The sequence below is a fragment of the Octopus sinensis genome, linkage group LG10, assembly GCF_006345805.1.
Source record: "Octopus sinensis linkage group LG10, ASM634580v1, whole genome shotgun sequence".
In the NCBI taxonomy this organism is placed as follows: domain Eukaryota; kingdom Metazoa; phylum Mollusca; class Cephalopoda; order Octopoda; family Octopodidae; genus Octopus; species Octopus sinensis.
The window spans coordinates 82,165,039-82,183,603 of record NC_043006.1 but is presented as its reverse complement, the minus strand read 5'-3'; the positions used below and the strand labels follow the sequence as shown (position 1 = coordinate 82,183,603).

The following is an 18,565-nucleotide window of genomic DNA, read 5'->3' as shown; positions in this document are numbered from 1 at the left end:
AAAGGCTTCTTTTAGTTTCCGTCTATCAAATCCACTCACAAGTCTTTGGTCAGCCCAAGGTGCCACACAGTGGGATTGAATCTGGAACCATATGTGGTTGCAAAGCAAGCTTCTTACCACATAGCCATTCCTGCACCTATATATATATATATATATAGGTTTAAATGCTAGCTTTTATAAGTTTCATTCCTCTGAAAATACAATGGTTGACAAGCTTTTATATAGTGTACCATGTATTTTTCAGAGGTGGTGCTCCAGCTTGGCCACAGTCAAATGACTGAAACAAATAAAAGAATATATATACATGTAATTGTTCACATTTAAATCCTAGAACAGCACCCTATAACCCTATTTGTGTGGGTGGGTGGGTGCTCAATACTTCAATGAATGAATTTCACATGTTCCACTTTTTTTTAAACTTTGCTCTCAGAAACGTTATCAGAATATAGCTTACTTATGTATTTTTTCTCTCTTTATACAGATAATATATTTTCATTAGTGAAAGTAATATACACTTATTTAAAATACAATAGTACTACACCATCTCTCCATATTCAGAAGAATATTTTTAATGAAATTATATGTAATTTGAAAAAAAAAATAAATAATAAATAATGCACACTTTATATAATTCAATTAAAAATGTGTACAGTTTCTTTAGTTTATGTAACAGGTAAAAAGAAATATGTAACAGTATCATGTAAATAGTTATTCTACTGGTTATGTTACATTTTTATTTTTATAAAAAATAGTCTGAAAGAATCTCTAATTGTTGCTTCAAGCTACAATTTGAAATGTAACCTTCATGCATTTTCAAAATCTGGCTTGTTTTCTAAAAGTTGCTCTAAATTAATTTCACTTAAGTGTTTTGCTTTTAGATAAGATCTTTGTTGTTTATACCCATTCTACAGTACAGATACCTCTTTTTCATTGCCTGAACTGTGAATTCCTTACTGTCTTCATAGATGACTTTTGAAGTTACTAGCTTGCAATAAATTCTGGATATCATCTGATCCTTTTCTTGAAATCTCACTTCTTTGTACAACATTATGCAAAATGCTTTGGTGAGTAGGGTTGGACATGCATTTTACTCTGGAGTTTCTTAAGGTTATTTAGGTGAGGGGCTCATTATTAGCTTATAATAAATTCAGAATATCATCTGATCAACCTTTTCAAATCTCATTTCCTGTGCTATTTTTGCTAGGGTATTGTTGATTAGTGGAGGCGCAATGGCCCAGTGGTTAGGGCAGCGGACTCGCGGTCGTAGGATCGCGGTTTCGATTCCCAAACTGGGCGTTGTGAGTGTTTATTGAGCGAAAACACCTAAAGCTCCACGAGGCTCCGGCAGGGGATGGTGGTGATCCCTGCTGTACTCTTTCACCACAACTTTCTCTCACTCTTACTTCCTGTTTCTGTTGTACCTGTATTTCAAAGGGCCGGCCTTGTCACTCTCTGTGTCACGCTGAATATCCCCGAGAATTACGTTAAGGGTACACGTGTCTGTGGAGTGCTCAGCCACTTACACGTTAATTTCACGAGCAGGCTGTTGCGTTGATTCGGATCAACCGGAACCCTCATCGTCGTAACCGACGGAGTGCTTCCATAATTGTTGATTAAAGCAGTGAAATGGCAGAATAGTTAGCATGTCAGACAAAATGCACAGTGGCATTTCTTTTGGTTCTTTACATTCTGAGTTCAAATCTTGCTACGGTCAACTTTTCCTTTCACTCCTTCAGTGTTGATAAAATAAAGTACCAGTCAAGTACTGGGGCTGATTGATATGATTGTCTTAAACACTGCAATGAACAGGTATCTTGTTCAAGGGATTCTGTGATCTCTGCCATTTATATGCTATAGAAAATGGGTTGCCTGCTTTATGAGTCTGAAGAAAAAAATATGGTGTTAACAAACCTTTGGATATGGTTGCTAGGTGATTGAACATATAGTGGAGTCTTAGCAACTGGGTTCAAGAAAAAGCAAGGTCAGAGCTGAAGGCTTGAAAAAACAAAATGTTGATTTAGATACTTTCATCTATTCTATGATCTTCCTTAACTGCATTCACAGTGTTTGCCAAACCCCAGTGAAACAAATATGTTTAAGTTTTTCCAAGACATCTTTAATGCTTTCTCTTAACCTCATAAATATTCAAAAATTCTTTGTTGGATTGATGTTTGTCACCAGTCAGTTGCAATCATTTGATTTAAAGATCTCTTAAGATAACATGCCTTGAAAACAGAAATAACTCCTGTGATCCTATGCTGATGTAGTGAAGCTGTGTTTGATATAATAAAAATAAACTTCAGTAGTTATGCATTATAACATCGTTTAAGGTCTGTTTTCTGCGCTAGCACGGGTTGGACGGTTCAACCGGGGTCTGGGAAGCCAGGAGGCTGCACCAGGCTCCAGTCTGATCTGGCAGTGTTTCTAAAGCTGGATGCCCTTCCTAACACCAACCACTCCGTTAGTGTAGTGGGTGCTTTTTACGTGCCACCGGCACAGGTGCCAGGGGAGTCTGGCAGCGGCCACGATCGGTTGGTACTTTTAACGTGCCACCGGCAGGCACGGAAGCCAGTCAAGGCGGCGCTGGCTTCGGCCACACACACACACACACACACATATATATATATTTTTTTTTGTGTGTGTGTGAATCAAGATTTGAAGGAGCACCTGGACGAATACTTTATTTTATTGACTTTCAAACAATCAGTGAAAGTTGACCTTAGTGCAGAAAGCTGGAATAATATTGCACTCTACTATTTGTAATTACATCATTATTATCTTTATGTATCAACCGTTTTCTATGCTGGCATGGGTTGGACAGTTTGACAAGGACGGGCAAGTCAAAGAGCTGCTCCAATCTCCATTGTCTACTTTGGTATGGTTTCTGTGGTAGGATGCCCTTCTTAACGCCAACCACTTTCCAGTGTGTACTGGGTGCTTTTTATGTGACAGCAGCACTGGTGCTTTTTACATGGCACCAGCACCAGTGGGGTCACCAAGTAACTTGCAAGAGAAAGACCCCTTGGCTGGGAGAGGAAGTGGAACTAAAGAAGGTGACTTTGTGCTGGTTGGGAAGTTAAAGTATAATAGAGGGATAAAGATAGAAATCTTGCTATAGAGGAGATTCTTGGCTACTCTAGTTGGAAAAGAAAGATAAACAGAAAGAGAGCGAGAGAGAGAGAGAAATAGATGGTGTTGGACATGCATCAAGACATACATACAAGGTACAGCGGTGGGAATATAAGTGGTACAAAAGGGATAGAGGGAGTTGTGAGGGGGAGATGTTTAGAGATGGGAAAGAATTGACGGTAGCAAGTGATAGTAAGAGAAATTGGAATGGGTGGATGGGAGTATGAAGGATATGTGAAGGCATGGAGAGTGTGTAGGTGGGCAAATGAGTGAGTGGAGGGGTTTACTATGAGTGGTGATCATGGATGGTGAGAGGGGTCATAGACTGGGGGAAAGACTTGACAGAATAAAGAGTGAGTGTGTGTATGTGTGTGTGTGTGTGTGTATGAGGGTGCCATGGTCATAAAGGACATGCCTGTATGTAAGCCTATGATTTCACTTAGCTTGATGTGTCTTCTCAAGAACAGCAAATTGCCAGAAGTTACAGTCCCTTGTCATATTCTCTGTGAGGCTCAACATCTGAAGATCATTTCCCACCACTTTGTCCCACATCTTCCTGGGTCTATCTTTTCCACAGATTTCCTCCACAATTGAAGATTAGCACTTTTTTATGTAGCTATCCTCATCCATACACATCATATGTCCATATCAGCACAGACTTCTTATACCCAATTTTTCTCTCGAAACACTTAATACATTCTCTCATACATGCATGCTGACATTGCACATCTAGCAGAGCATGTTGACTTCATTTCTTACAATATATAATTAGCCCTAGGATCTAATTTCATTTCTTGCAATAATGATTTGCCATGGGACCTAATAACCTATTCTTTTATTTGTTTCAGTCATTTGACTGTGACCATGCTGGAGTATCGCCTTTAGTCGAACAAATCGAACCCCAGGACTTATTCTTTGTAAGCCTAGTACTTATTCTGTTGGTCTCTTTTGCCGAACCGCTAAGTTACAGGGATGTAAACACCAACATTGGTTGTCAAGTGATGGTGGGGGACCAACACACACACACACACGTATATACGACAGGCTTATTTTAGTTTCCATCTACCAAATCCACTCACAAGGCTATAGTCAGCACGAGGCTATGGTAGAAGACACTTGCCCAAGTGGGACTGAAGCCGGAACCATGTGGTTCATAAGCAAGCTACTTATGACATAGCCACGCCTTTGCAAAATAATTTATAATAAAACTGAGAAAAATGAAAGTCTACATATTTTAAGAAATTCTTTTATTTATTCATTTATTTATTATTTTTTTCTTTTAATGCCTATTGTGACTCGGCCATATTGCAGTTGCTTTTATACTCTTGTGTTAACTTGTCATGCAAGTAACTTGTAAATGAAAAAAAATGTGAAGCAGTCCTGCATATCTCATACCCACCCATATTTAACCTTTAGTCAACTCAGGTTACAGATTTCTCTTCCATGTGCCTTTGAGAAAAAACTAATGACATTTGTTCTCATTATGGGTAGAATTCCAATTGCTCAACAAAAAAAAAAAAAATCATTTTCGCTCTCTTTGTATTAAAAATATTAGCTTGCACTTTGCTATTTAATGTATATATGTGTATGTATGTATGTATGTATGTATGTATGTATGTATATGTGCATATTTGCACATGCATGTGTGTTTATGTATGTATATGTGCATATGGGCGTGTACACTTATGTATATATGTATAGTATGTATGTATGAATAACCTGTTACATGTTTATTTTTAATCCTAATTAATGAAATCTCAAAATAGTATTTACTCAACAAGTCGATATTTATTGTATTGTCCTGTGTAGTTTGTTGAATCCAGTTATTAATTAAATGATCTTTTGTGCTGCCTTTCACCTTTTCATTCATGTATTTTTCAATATATATATATATATATATATATATATATATAATATGCAAACATATATTTGTATGTTTGTATATATGTGTGTGTATGTATGTATATATATATATATATATATACATAATACATACAAGCTTACATGCATGCTTGTATGTATGTATATGTATGTATATGTGTGTGTATATATATTATATATATATATATTATATATATATATATAATATATATATATATGTATGTCTGTATGTGTATGTATGTCTGTATGTGTATGTATATATGTATTTATGTATGTATATATATATATATATATATGTGTATGTATATATGTATTTATGTATGTATATATCTATGTGTGTATGTATATATGTATTTATGTATGTATATATCTATGTGTGTATGTATATATGTATTTATGTATGTATATATCTATGTGCATATGTATATATATATGTATGTATATATGTGTGTATGTATATATATATGTATATAGGTATGTATGTTTATGTATATGTATGCTTATATATATGCATATGTATATATATATATGCATATGTATATATATGTATATGTATGCGTATGTATGTTTATGTATGCATGTTTGTATATGTATGTATATATGTATATGTATGCACATGTATAGGTATGTATATATATATATATGTGTGTGTGTGTGTATATATAACATCCTATACAGGTTTATTTTTTAACCCAATTCTATGCAATGTAGTCTTTTGCACTTACTTTGGTCTGCATTCTCTCATAACCCGTTTTGTGTTATTTGCCGTTGGTGGTTATTTCAAATATATCACATCCCTTCTCTCTCTTTCTACTCTCTCTCTATTTATCTCTCTCTATCTCTCTATTACTTCTCTCTTCCATGTTCCCTCTTTCTCTCTCTCTCTCTCTCTCTCACTCTAAATCTTCTTCACTTTTCTTTCTTTAATTTTTCTGCCGCACAGTCTCTATTTCTCAATTATCTTCCTATCTCTTTTGTCTCATCTTCCATTTACTTTCCTATTTCATTTCTCTCCATCTCTCTCTGTCTCTCTCTTTTTTTAGTTTTCTATCTGTTTATCTGTCTTTCTCTCATTGTTCTCTTCTGTGTCTTTGTTTGCCTTCCTCTCTATGTCCTTCTTCTCTCTTTATTCACTTCCCTTCTGTATCGCTTCTTTCTCCCATCTCTATATACTATGTATATGCATCATATTCATTTATATATATATATATATATATATATAATTTATAAAAATTTATATATAAATATATATATATTATTTATAAAAATTTATATATAAATAATATATATATATATAATTTATAAAAATTTATATATATATATATATATAATTTATAAAAATTTATATATATATATATATAATTTATAAAAATTTATATATATATATAATTTATAAAAATTATATATATATATATATATATATATATAATTTATAAAAATTATATATATATATATATATATATAATTTATAAAAATTTATATATATATATATATAATTTATAAAAATTTATATATATATTATATATAATATATATATAATTTATAAAAATTTATATATATATATATATAATTTATAAAAATTTATATATAAATATATATATAATTTATAAAAATTTATATATAAATATATATATATAATTTCTAAAATTTTTTTCTTGAAAAAAATTTTATCCTATATCAATTATATATATATATATATATATATATATATATATATATATCTCTATATATATCAGTGTGTCTACATATTTTAGTAATTATAGCTATCATACAACAATACTATTAACATGCAAGCATGTTATGGTAATTAGAATGTGAGGTAGATTTGACTCAGAGGCATCCTTTAACAGTTTTGTTTTTGACCCATATAGGTAGAAACTAGAGAACTTTAGCAGGTAGTGCTGACGGTGGGAGTGGTTGTGGCAGATGATGATGTGATGGAGTTTGGCTTTTATATTTTTATACAGCTTCTCAATAGAAAATAATGCTGTCGGGGTAAACTTTGGATATTTTAAAAAAATACATTCTTCTCTATGAATGTTTGTGTTTGTGTGTACACATGTTCTGCATGTGTGTGTGTGTGTGTATGATGGCTGTAATTACTAGTATATACGGACACATAGACATATATATATATATCAACATCGTCATCATTGTTTAATGTCTGCTTTCCATGCTGGTATGTGTTGGACGGTTTGACTGAGGGCTGGCAATCTAGAAGGCTGCACCAGGCTGCAATCTGATCTGGCAAAGTTTCTCCAGCTGGGTGCCCGACCTAATGTCAATCACTCCAAGAGCATGAAGGCCAGTCAGGTGGTACTGGTATTGACCATGCTCAAACGGTGCCTTTCACATGCCACCAGCACGGGAGTCAGTCAGGTGGTACTGGCAACGACCATGCCCAAACGGTGCCTTTCACATGCCACCAGCACGGGAGTCAGTCAGGCGGTACTGGCAACGACCATGCCCAAACGGTGCCTTTCACATGCCGCCAGCACAGGAGCCAGTCAGGCAGCACTGGCAACAATCACACTCAAATGGTCCTTTTAATGTTCCACTGGCACGGGTGCCACTCGGGTGCTATTGTCATCAGCCACAACAATGTTTTCACTTGTCTCAACAGGTCTTCACAAACGCACTTTATTGCCCAATGATTGAAGGGTACACTTAAATGAGCTGGTTATGCTGCACTGGCATTGGCCATGGATCATCATCATCATTTAATGTCCGTTGTCCATACTGGTATGAGCTGGATGGTTTGACCAAGGCTGGTAAGCTGAGGGGCTGCACCAGATTCCAGTCTGATTTGGCATTTCAGAGAATGTTCTGGGTTCTTTTCCCCTGCTAACAGCACTGGTGAGGTCACCAAGTACCTGCAAGACAAGATCCACAAATTGAGTGGGATATAGTACTGAGGGATATGAAAGTATTATGGAAAAACAGGAGCAAGTATCTTGCTGAAGAGTTGAATACATAGCTTCACCATCTGGGAAGAAAGCAAGAGAAAGAGTTGTGAAGGCAAGTTATAAGATAAATATGAGAGAGAGAAATAGGACAGAGGATTAGAAAAGGTTGATGGATAGGTAAGTGCACTAGAATGAAATTAGTGGGTCAAATGATCTGAGATCGAGGACTGAGTTGGATGTAGAGCATATCAGTTTTTGGAGAGGGAGCCGAAGAAAGGAAATAAGAGTGGATCTGGGAGGAGGAGGAGGTGATAACAGGGGACTATAGTAGGGATACAATATCAATACCTGAGTGAGATAAACACATATATTCATGCATAATTGTACACACACACACACACACACACACATACTTGCAAAATTATATACACTTACATGCATAATCACACTGGCAGCATGCTACAGTGTATGCACACACACACACACATGCACGTACGCATGTGCACATGCACACAGACAGAGAGAGACAAACAGACAGACAGACTGAGGATTCTTTAAGCTTCTGTCTACCAAATCCATTTGTAATGCTTTAACTGAATCCAAAATCACATAGTTTGAAAGTGAATATATCTTAGCCACATGTGTGTGTGCATGTGTGTGTGCGTGTGTGTGTGTGTGTGTGTGTCTGTGTGTGTGTGTGTGTGTGTGTGTAAATTTTTTATCTTATTTGTTTAGTTTGTTTTCTATTGAAACATAGTATTTGAAGCGCCAAGCATTATTAGTGGTTGCCATGAAAAGGTTAATGACTGTATTCTTTCTGTTGTCTCTCCTTGAAATGGAGCACTAAGAAAAAATTGGAATTTGAGCACTCCTTGAAATTTGAGCTCTAAGAAAAAACAAAAAGAAGTTTGGGAGATGGTGGTAGGTCATGCTTGAATTAGACCTTTTCTCGCTACCGTTTATTGGTTTCTTTCAGAATGACCACTAGCCTAGATTAACTCTAAGAGATAATTAAGATTAATTTATTGCTCTGCCATTTAGGTTATTATCTTCTAAAAGCCATTAATTTCTTCAATAAGATTTCATTTTCTTGCTGATTTGAGACCATTGGGAGAATGAGTGTGTGTTTGTGTGTATGTTAGAGTTTCTGTTTGCACGTCTGTCTGTCTTGATGTCATGTGATAGTTGTGGACAGACAACACCATGATACACATGGTTCTGGTCAATTCTAATCTTCTGTGGAAACATATCTGGCCATGGGGAAATATTATCTTACTTGGAATCAGATGAGGGTTGGTGACAGGAAGCACATCCGGTTGTAGTAAATCTGCTTTCATGGATCCAGTCTGATCCATGCAAGCACTAGCGGAGCTAGGGGCAGAAGACGGTAGGGGCGGTCTGCCCCAGATGGCACTTTTAAAGGGGCAGCACTTTTCATCCTGTTATAAGCTATAAGCTAGAATAGATTATATAGAAATAGTATGGTATGTGATAATTCCCGATATTATAATAAAAATATTTGTTTCTTATTACACACAAGGGGCTAAACACAGAGGGGACAAACAAGGACAGACAAACGGATTAAGTCGATTACATTGACTCTAGTGCGTAACTGGTACTTAATTTATCGACGCCGAAAAGATGAAAGGCAAAGTCGACCTCGGCGGAATTTGAACTCGGAACGTAGCGACGGGCGAAATACCGCGAAGCACTTCGCCCTGCGTACTGACGTCTCTGCCAGCTCGCATTGGAAATGCACGACTTTTGGGTCTGCTATAGGCAATATGTTTCTTTTATGGGGTCCGGGGGTGCCAAATGGAAGTGCTGCCCCCAGCGGCATACATTCTAGCTATGCCAGTGCATGGAAGTGTGGGAAAGTGGAAATTAATATAATAATGAAAAGGAACGTGTGTGTGTGTGTGTGTGTGTGTGTCTATGTTGTCTTGACATTGTGAAATAGTTGTAAATGTGTGTTATTGTCATACAAGTGGTGTCATACATTTCCCATCTTCTGTGAAAGCAAACCAAATCCAGTGCTGGATTAACTTTTAAGCAAAATAAGCACTTGCTTAGGCACTGCAGAAATGGTAAATGGTTTACAGCACAAAAGAAATCACTTTAAACTTGCTAAAATAAACATTATTGAATGTGCCTTTCCAAATGCAGACATTGCTGTTTGTGTTTCGAATATTTATGGTCTCAAATTGCTCAGCTGAGCATCTATTTTCTCAGTTGTAATATATTATATTTCCCATCAGAACAACTATGCAACAAGGTAGCCTGGTTGCCTTATCTTCACTTTATTTAGAAACTGATCTGTTACATAAGATTAATTCTGATGATCTGATCATAGACTTTGCAATTACAAAAAAAAAAAAAAAGTAGAAAACTTTTCAAATATGAATAAAGTGGAAATATACAAAAATAACCATTATTTTCCATCTTATTGTTTTGTTTCATTTTGAAAAATAATTTATTTTTTGGTCTTTTATTATTCATATTTTGAATTACATATATATGGGGGTACCAAAATCTTTTAAGTGCTTTGGACCTCTGTGGGTCTTAATCTGACCCTGGTCCAGTCATAGGGAAATATTACCTTCTATGAACCAGGTGAATGTTGGCAGCAGGAGGGGCATCCAACTGTTGAAAATCTGCTTTAATGAATTCTGTCTGACCTATGCAAGCATGCAAAAGTGGACAATTGATGCTGCTGCTGCTGATGATGATGATGATGGTGCTAGTAATTAAATAACTTGCTTTTTGTTGAAAGCACACTTGAAGGCTTATCCCAAATTTCCTTCACAGAATTGTTTTCATTATACAAATATAAAATGTCCATCAGTTTGGGTTGAACTGTATTGTCTTTTTTTACCCTATTATTATCAGCATTCTATGCATGGTAATCCTTTATACTTATTGTTAAGCATGTCTTAACATCTAGGTCTGAAAACACAGCTAAAAAACATTCAGTTTGTTTTAATGTTGGGCAAGTTCAATGACTAGGATCACCTGATGACTAATTTTCTTCAATAGAATGGTCTGACAGTGTGGTTCTAGTATAAATAAAATCTACTGTATGTATATAGTATGTATATATTACTCCCATAGAGAAAAATCTATTGTTTTAATTTCTCATTTACAGCAAAATCATATGATTTAAATTGTGATAATAGAAGCTGAGTGAAACTATGTTATTTTCTCATCTGTAGAACAAAGCGAAAGCTGCTCCACCGCATCACCACATGTTACATGCCATTTGGTTAACACTGGAAGTCATTGTAAGGTTTCTAATTCATGAAAGAATTGGAAATGAAAAATTGACACGTTTATCCTTTTCACGATGCCATTAAAGACACACGACTATAAAAGAAGCTCTCTCACTAGTTTAGTTAATTAATACATGTTATTAATGAATGCAAATTAGTAACAGTAGCACTGGTTGTTCATAGCTTTATTCTCAAGTAATCTGCTGTCTCTCGCAGTTTCTCTGTAGACTTTATGAAGTAAATATTCTTGGTGAGGGCAGTTGTCTTCTATTGTAGTGTCTCACTGACCAATGTCTAACCAGTGGAACCAGTAGATGGAAACTGTAAGGAAGCTTGCTGTATGTTTTTTGTGTGTATTCACATGTATATGTTTGTGTGAATGTTTCTGTTCCACTTCTGTTGAACACTTTAAATGAAAAATGGTGACATTATGTTGACATTCCCTCTTAAAAAATTGCCCTTTAGCTTTGTGCTGTTGAGGTCAAGTAAACACAAATTCTTTTAACTTGCGAAACAAGTAAGAATTAGTGATGGTGAGGACATCTTTTACCCTTTTACCTTGTTTCAGTCATTTGTTTGTGGCCATGTTGGAGCACTGCCTTTAGTCGAGCAAATCGACCCCAGGACTTATTCTTTGTAAGCCTAGTACTTATTTCAACGGTCTCTTTGGCTGAACCGCTAAGTTACGGGGATGTAAACACACCAGCATCAGTTGTCGAGCAATGTTGGGGGGACAAGCACAGACACACAAACATATATACATATATACGACGGGCTTCTTTCAGTTTCCGTCTACCAAATCCACTCACAAGGCTTTGGTCGGCTTGAGGCTATAGTAGAAGACACTTGCCCAAGGTGCCACGCAGTGGGACTGAACCTGGAACCATGTAGTTCGTAAGCAAGCTACTTACCACACAGCCATTCCTGACTATAAAATAAAATCTTTGTAATAAATATTAATCTAACCCATGCTAACATAGGTAAACAAAACATAACATGAATGATTGAGCTATATACATACATACATATATACATTAACTTAACTTAACTTAACTAACTTAACATATATATAGTAGCTGCTTTCTCGTTTATAAGCAAAGCCATTACTAGAAAGGTTCATTGAAATGAATCATTGATGATGCAGTGTGAGGCCATTAAATGACTCTTGAGCATGGCCAAAGATTTTCACATTCTATTGCATAATGCTCATGAGAGATCGGTAGCCACTACACACATTTTTTTTATCTCCTTGTTTCTCTCTTTGTTTCTTTCTGTGTTCCTTTCTGTGAGCTTCCAGTGAGGGCTTAGCTGGCCAAAACTTTGGAGTCACTGTCAACAATATTCTTGTTTAAGAATAATGAATATCTATGTAGTGTGTGTATACAATGGGCTTCTACACAGTTTCAAGCTATCAAATTCACTCACAAGACCTTAGTCAGCCTGATGCTACAGCACAAGACACTTGTCCAAGATGCTGTGCAGAGAGATTGAACCGAAAACTATGTGGTTACAAAGCAGCCTTCTTGACTACACAGCCATGCCTAATTGTGTTTAACGCCTTTATTAACCGTTTTATTACAATATTTCTGTCAAGATATGCTACCTTTGATTCAATTAATTTTGAAAAATAATGAAAAATTCATTGAAATAACTTCATTATCAATTTGGGATCTGGAACATAAATTAACAGAATATTTTTTGATGGACTGTTTTAATTTTAGATCATTTAAAACAATGAATTTGAATCATAAAACTAAGGGCTGTCTCTGGCAGGTTGATATCAGAAGGGTTAAAATACTCACTCTTTAAGCAGTAAAAACCCCCTCATATGAAACAAACCCAACACCAATACTACTCTGTTTAACCCCTCCATTCTACCAAATTACCAATGTTCTATGATGTATTTGTTCTACAGTCATATTTTTTTACCATTAACTTTTACTTGGATATTGATCTCCACTTCTCTCTCTTTCTCTCTCTCCTCCCAACTTTATTTCTCTATTGACCCTTTCCTCTCTTTGTCTTTGTCTCTCTCTCTCTCCCCTCTCTCTTGCTCCTGTTTTCTCTTTAGTCTTTTTCTTTTGCCGTACCCCTCTCTGCTGCTTTTTCTCTTGCCTCTCTTTTTATTTCTCTTGTTCCTCTCTGCCTTTCCTTTCCTGCTCTCTCTTAATTCTCTCTTTCATTCCCCTGTTTCTCTTTCTCTTCTCTCGGTCTTTCTCATCCTCCTCTCCCACTTTCTCTCTCTCTTGCCTGTCTTTTTCTTTCTCTTACTCCTCCCTTTTTTGCCTGTGGCCTCTTTCTTTCTCTTCTCTCTTTTTCTCTGTGTGTCTTTTTTACCCTTTCTCTCCCTCATATTCTCTCTTGCCCAGCATCATCCTTTTTCTTCTGCTTCTCTGTTGTCCTTCCCCACTTGTCTCTTTATCGCCCTATCTCTCCTTAAAATTGTACTGATTAAAGCTAATTTCAAAACCACCCGCACCTGCTTCCTACCTATTTGTGTGTGTGTGTTTTAGTTCTAATGTTTTGTTTATTTGTATTTTGAAATAATAGAAATGCAATTTATATTTCTAATTATTCTTTCAGCTCAGCAGATGGAATCTGTTAATACATTTGCTGTTTGAATTCATCAATATTCAGTCCTGTTCGGCTAATTAGGGAAAAAGGATAAAAATAAATGAATGAATGAATAAATAAATAAATAATTAAATACAGGGCAATAAACAAATAAACATACTATAACATATTTGAATAGTTTTTCTATTGAGAAAACAAAAAATAAAAAGAACCTTAAACTTATGACTATGTATCTGCATACACAAACATACAAGTACACACGTGCACAAATATTTAAACTCATGGGCACATACATATATATATATATATATATATGTACACACACATACATATATGTATGTTCATATGTATATACTCATGCATATTTGCATACACACATATGCATTCACCCTTCCACACACTTACACAGACATTACCTGTAAGCAGTCATGCATGCACATACCCACACATGCATGCACATAGCTTTATATACACTCAAGACATGTACATACACATATCCACATACAGCATATGTATAGACATGCACACAGACATACACACACACACACATGCATACACATCCAGCTTGAAGTATACAAACAACCATCACTACACACTCACATTCATACACACACACACAAACACACAAACACCTAGGCATATATGCATAATTTCACATACACACGCATCTACACACAAAATAATTCCGGCATCGACACACATGGCTGATTCATAGTCAGCTGTTGGTATAGAATAATAGTGAACACTTCTCTCGTTTGTGTGTTCTGGATATTTTGCTCTGTTATCAAACCCCTATTCCCCCTCACCCTTTTGTTACCCTATTTCTCTTGAAATACCATTGCTTTTGTTTCAACAGATTTTGAAAATACTGAGGAATTTACTAAAATAGCTATATCATTATTAAGCAGGTGATTGGGGCATAAATGAACATTAAATTTTAGTGGAATGTTTTAACACAAATCTCTTTGAAATAGATAGTTTGTTTCAAAGAATGAGCTGTGGGTTTGATGCATTCCCAGTTCAGTTGGTATTGGAAAGATCCAAATCATGTATGCATGTCTTCTCTTACTCTTTTTAATTTAGAGTAAATTTTGACCAACCACCAACTTTGTAGTAAGGCTGTGAAGAAAACTATCATAACTTAACCATCATCCCTTAAATCTTTAGAAGGTTTTGCAGATTTTTATAGTCCTAAAGATCGTGATCATTTGTTGCTTAGGAATTAAGAATTTGCATTCTCTTTCCAAGATTCTAAGTTCAGCCATACTTTGCTCTAGATGGGTTGGTATGTATCCTGTTGTTCCAATAATAATGGATATGTATGTACATATGTACAGAAGTACACTGGGTTCATTCACTTGTCTGTGTTCCAACGGGGTGGTAAAGGAACTTTTGAACTTATCCTACTTCACTGATCCTAGTTGGACTGTCTGAGGGTGCCTTCCTTTTGGAAGAAGGGTCCTATCTTACTGCATACTGAGGCTGTTTCTTTCGCTTAAAGAAAGAAGGCCTTTGGGTTTGACTTAATGTTTTTTTATAACCCAGGCTTCTTTGTCTGCTTTCTCCCTCACATAGGATTGTTGCAGCCTTTTTTCAATTTTCATCAGTGTTGTTTTTAGGCAGGACCTTTCGCTACTTTTGGGATGTTCATTGAGTCGATTTGCAACCCTTGTCCGTCGTCTCATGAGGATCTTCCTCTCCTTTGGAATCTTGTTCCTATTTGTTTTGGCCTTGTGCTCTGGGACATATTTCTGGTATATGGCTTGCATAACAGACAATGAAACATTCTAGTTTCATGACAATGTCTTGTGTGGAGAGACATTTTGGCCAATCCTCTCTGAGGACTTCTTTTTCGATTGATTTCCAGTCTGCTTTGTGGAAGTTCAGATTGGAGAGATTTCGAGTGCTTCCTTTAGGCTTTCGGCCCAAACATAGACAGCTGTATTATATTGTGATCCGAGACTAATGTCGGAATCACTTTCACATCATGAATGATGTCCATATTGTTCGTGAAGTAGAGATCCAGAATCTTATTCGTCCTAGTCAGTCTGAGTACAGCTTGCTTCATGAATAGGTCATTATATACATATATACATATTTATATATATACATATTGATATATATATATATATATATATGTTTATATACATGGACACTAAAACTCTGCTTGCGAAGACCTGTTGAGGCAAGTGAAATCAAAATCAAAATCAAATTAGATGACTGGCGTCCGTGCTAGCGGGCTGCAAAGAGCACCATAAGAGTGTGACTATTGACAGAGCGGCTAACCGGCTTCCGTGCCAGTGGCACTTAAAAGGCACCATTTGAGCGTGATCATTACTAGCGTTGCCTTAAAGAGCACCATCCAAGTATGATCGTTGCCGGAGCAGCTATCTGGCCTTCATGCCGGTGGCACGTAAAAGACGCCATTCGAGTGTGATCGTTACCAGCATTGCCTTATTGGCACCTGTGCTGGTGGCATGTGTAAAAGATTTGAGCGAGGTCGTTGCCAGTACTGCCTGACTGGCCCCGTGCACCCACTATACTCTCCGATTGGTTGGCATTAGGAAGGGCATCCAGCTGTAGAAACTCTGCCAGATCAAGATTGAAACCTGGTGCAGCCATCTGGTTCGCCAGCCCTCAGTCATTCATCCAACCCATGCTAGCATGGAAAGCGGACGTTAAACGACGACGATGATGATGATGCTATTTATATATATACATATTTATATATGTACATATTTATATATATATACGTATTTATATATATATATATATATATATATATATATATATATATATATATATATATATATATAAATTTAATGTTTTTAATGGCGGTGCCCCAGCATGGCCACAGCTCGTGAGCTGAAACTAGATAATATATATATATATATATAATAAAAAGTGATAACAAAAGAATGAGACCGCGATATTAGGTAAATAGAGGATTATTTATATATGTATAGTTTAGGACAATCAGTAAGTTGTCATAATAGTACTTGGAGTTTCAAATGTCTGAGGTAAGAGCTATGATGCAATTTCATAGGCTATTAATGGCAATAGACTCTATGAAAAAACCATTGTATAAACAGGAAGTTACAGGTAGAAAAAATATAAAAGATAAAAATACACGCAACCATATTCTCACAATACATAGACATAAAACCTACTGTGTTCATAACGTCTACATACGTACACACTTAGACATATATATGCATGTTTGTATTCATACATATACACATCCACACACATGCACACATGTTTATATATATATATATATAATATTAGGGAGTATGGCTCCAAACTTACAGGGAAAAATTAGTTTTAGTATTAAATCAATAGTGGTTTTATCTCTAATTCATATGTTATATATATATATATATATATATATGTATATGTATATATACATATATATATATGTGCATGTAACTTCATCCTCATATACGCATATATATTTATATAGTTAATCCAAATAAACATGTATGTATATATGTATACATATATGCATGCATATATATGTATGTATATGTGTATATATTTGTGTATATGCATGTGTCATAATGGTTTAACCCAGATGTTAAAGTAACAAATGTATTAAGTTTCTTTTATTTGTTCACTTGCTTACACACACACACGCATACAGACATTGAGACATGCACACAAATGCACACGCACATACTTATATATACCTGTTTGCTTAGAAATATTTGTGTACTTGTCTATTTACCTGTGCAAATGAGCGTGTATCGAGTGCTATTTGATTTTGTTTATTCACTCACCCATATTAACGTGTGTGTGTGTATCTGCTTTCTCTTTGTGATTGGAGTTTCATTTTACATATTGATCAGCCACCTGTTCAATGTTAAGGAATATGTGTGTGTGTGTTTGTGTGTGTATGTTTGTGTGTGTTTGTGTGTGTGTTTGTGTGTGTATGTGTTTGTGTGTGTGTGTATGTGTGTGTGTGTTTGTCTGTCAAATGTAGGAGCGTCTTCTTGTTCTTTACATCTTCCTTTTGTGTATCCATTCATCCTTTAAATTTTAAGGTCTTACAAATTTCTATTGTCCCAGTTATCGTGATCATCTGTGGCTATTAATTATTGATCTATGTTCCTTTCTCCAAGAATCCATACTTTGCTTCAGTCATGTTGCTACACATCCCATTGCTTAAGTAATAAAGGACATTAAGCTGATAGTGTATTCTGAGCACTGTGTATTTGTATGTGAATGTGTGTGAGTGTGTATGAGAGTGTGGTGAGATTTATGATCTTTGCTGAATTAAAGCAGGTCACTAACAAAGTGACATGGCACCTTTTTTGTTTTGAGACATTTTTATTGTCATAATTCTGTTGAATAATAATTACGAGAAATTCTTTTGTTATTATAATACTGTTCAAGTCTGCAATCTTTGCTTCAATTGATTTAAAAAATAATGAAGTGGCCTATGCCAGGGGTGAAACCAGCCCACTTATGCGTACCTTTCCTTCATTGGATACTAAACTCTGCTTGCAAAGACCTGTTGAGGCAAGTGAAATTGAAATCACATTCGATGACTGGCATCCGTACTAGTGGAACACTAAGAGCACCATTCGAGCGTGATTGTTGCCAAAGCAGCTAACTGGCTTCTGTGCCGGTGGCACGTAAAAAACACCATTTGAGCGGGATCATTACCAGCATCACCTTACTGGCACATGACAAAACATTTGAGTGAAGTCGTTGCCAGTGCTGATGGACTGGCTCCTGTGCAGGTGGCATGTAAAAAACACCATTTGAGTGTGGCCATCGCCAGTACCGCCCGACTGGCCCTCA

The 18,565-nt window shown here is 35.8% G+C and overlaps 1 protein-coding gene and 1 long non-coding RNA gene across 4 annotated transcripts in view; one reads left to right on the top strand and one right to left on the bottom strand.

Annotated features, from left to right (window-relative positions):
- Positions 1 to 18,565, top strand: part of LOC115216707 (alkaline ceramidase 3) — a 343,156-nt gene that overhangs the window by 11,791 nt on the left and 312,800 nt on the right. The gene's annotated exons all lie outside the window — the stretch shown is intronic.
- Positions 5,851 to 18,451, bottom strand: LOC118765184. Of its 3 annotated transcripts, none has more exons than XR_005001047.1 (3): positions 18,437 to 18,451; positions 15,908 to 16,106; positions 5,851 to 5,864 (listed from the first exon to the last, which is right to left on the bottom strand). It is a non-coding gene; the product is annotated as an uncharacterized LOC118765184 (long non-coding RNA). The 3 variants fall into 3 exon arrangements; XR_005001049.1 differs by lacking the exon at positions 5,851 to 5,864 and adding an exon at positions 6,067 to 6,079; XR_005001048.1 differs by lacking the exon at positions 5,851 to 5,864 and adding an exon at positions 13,336 to 13,346.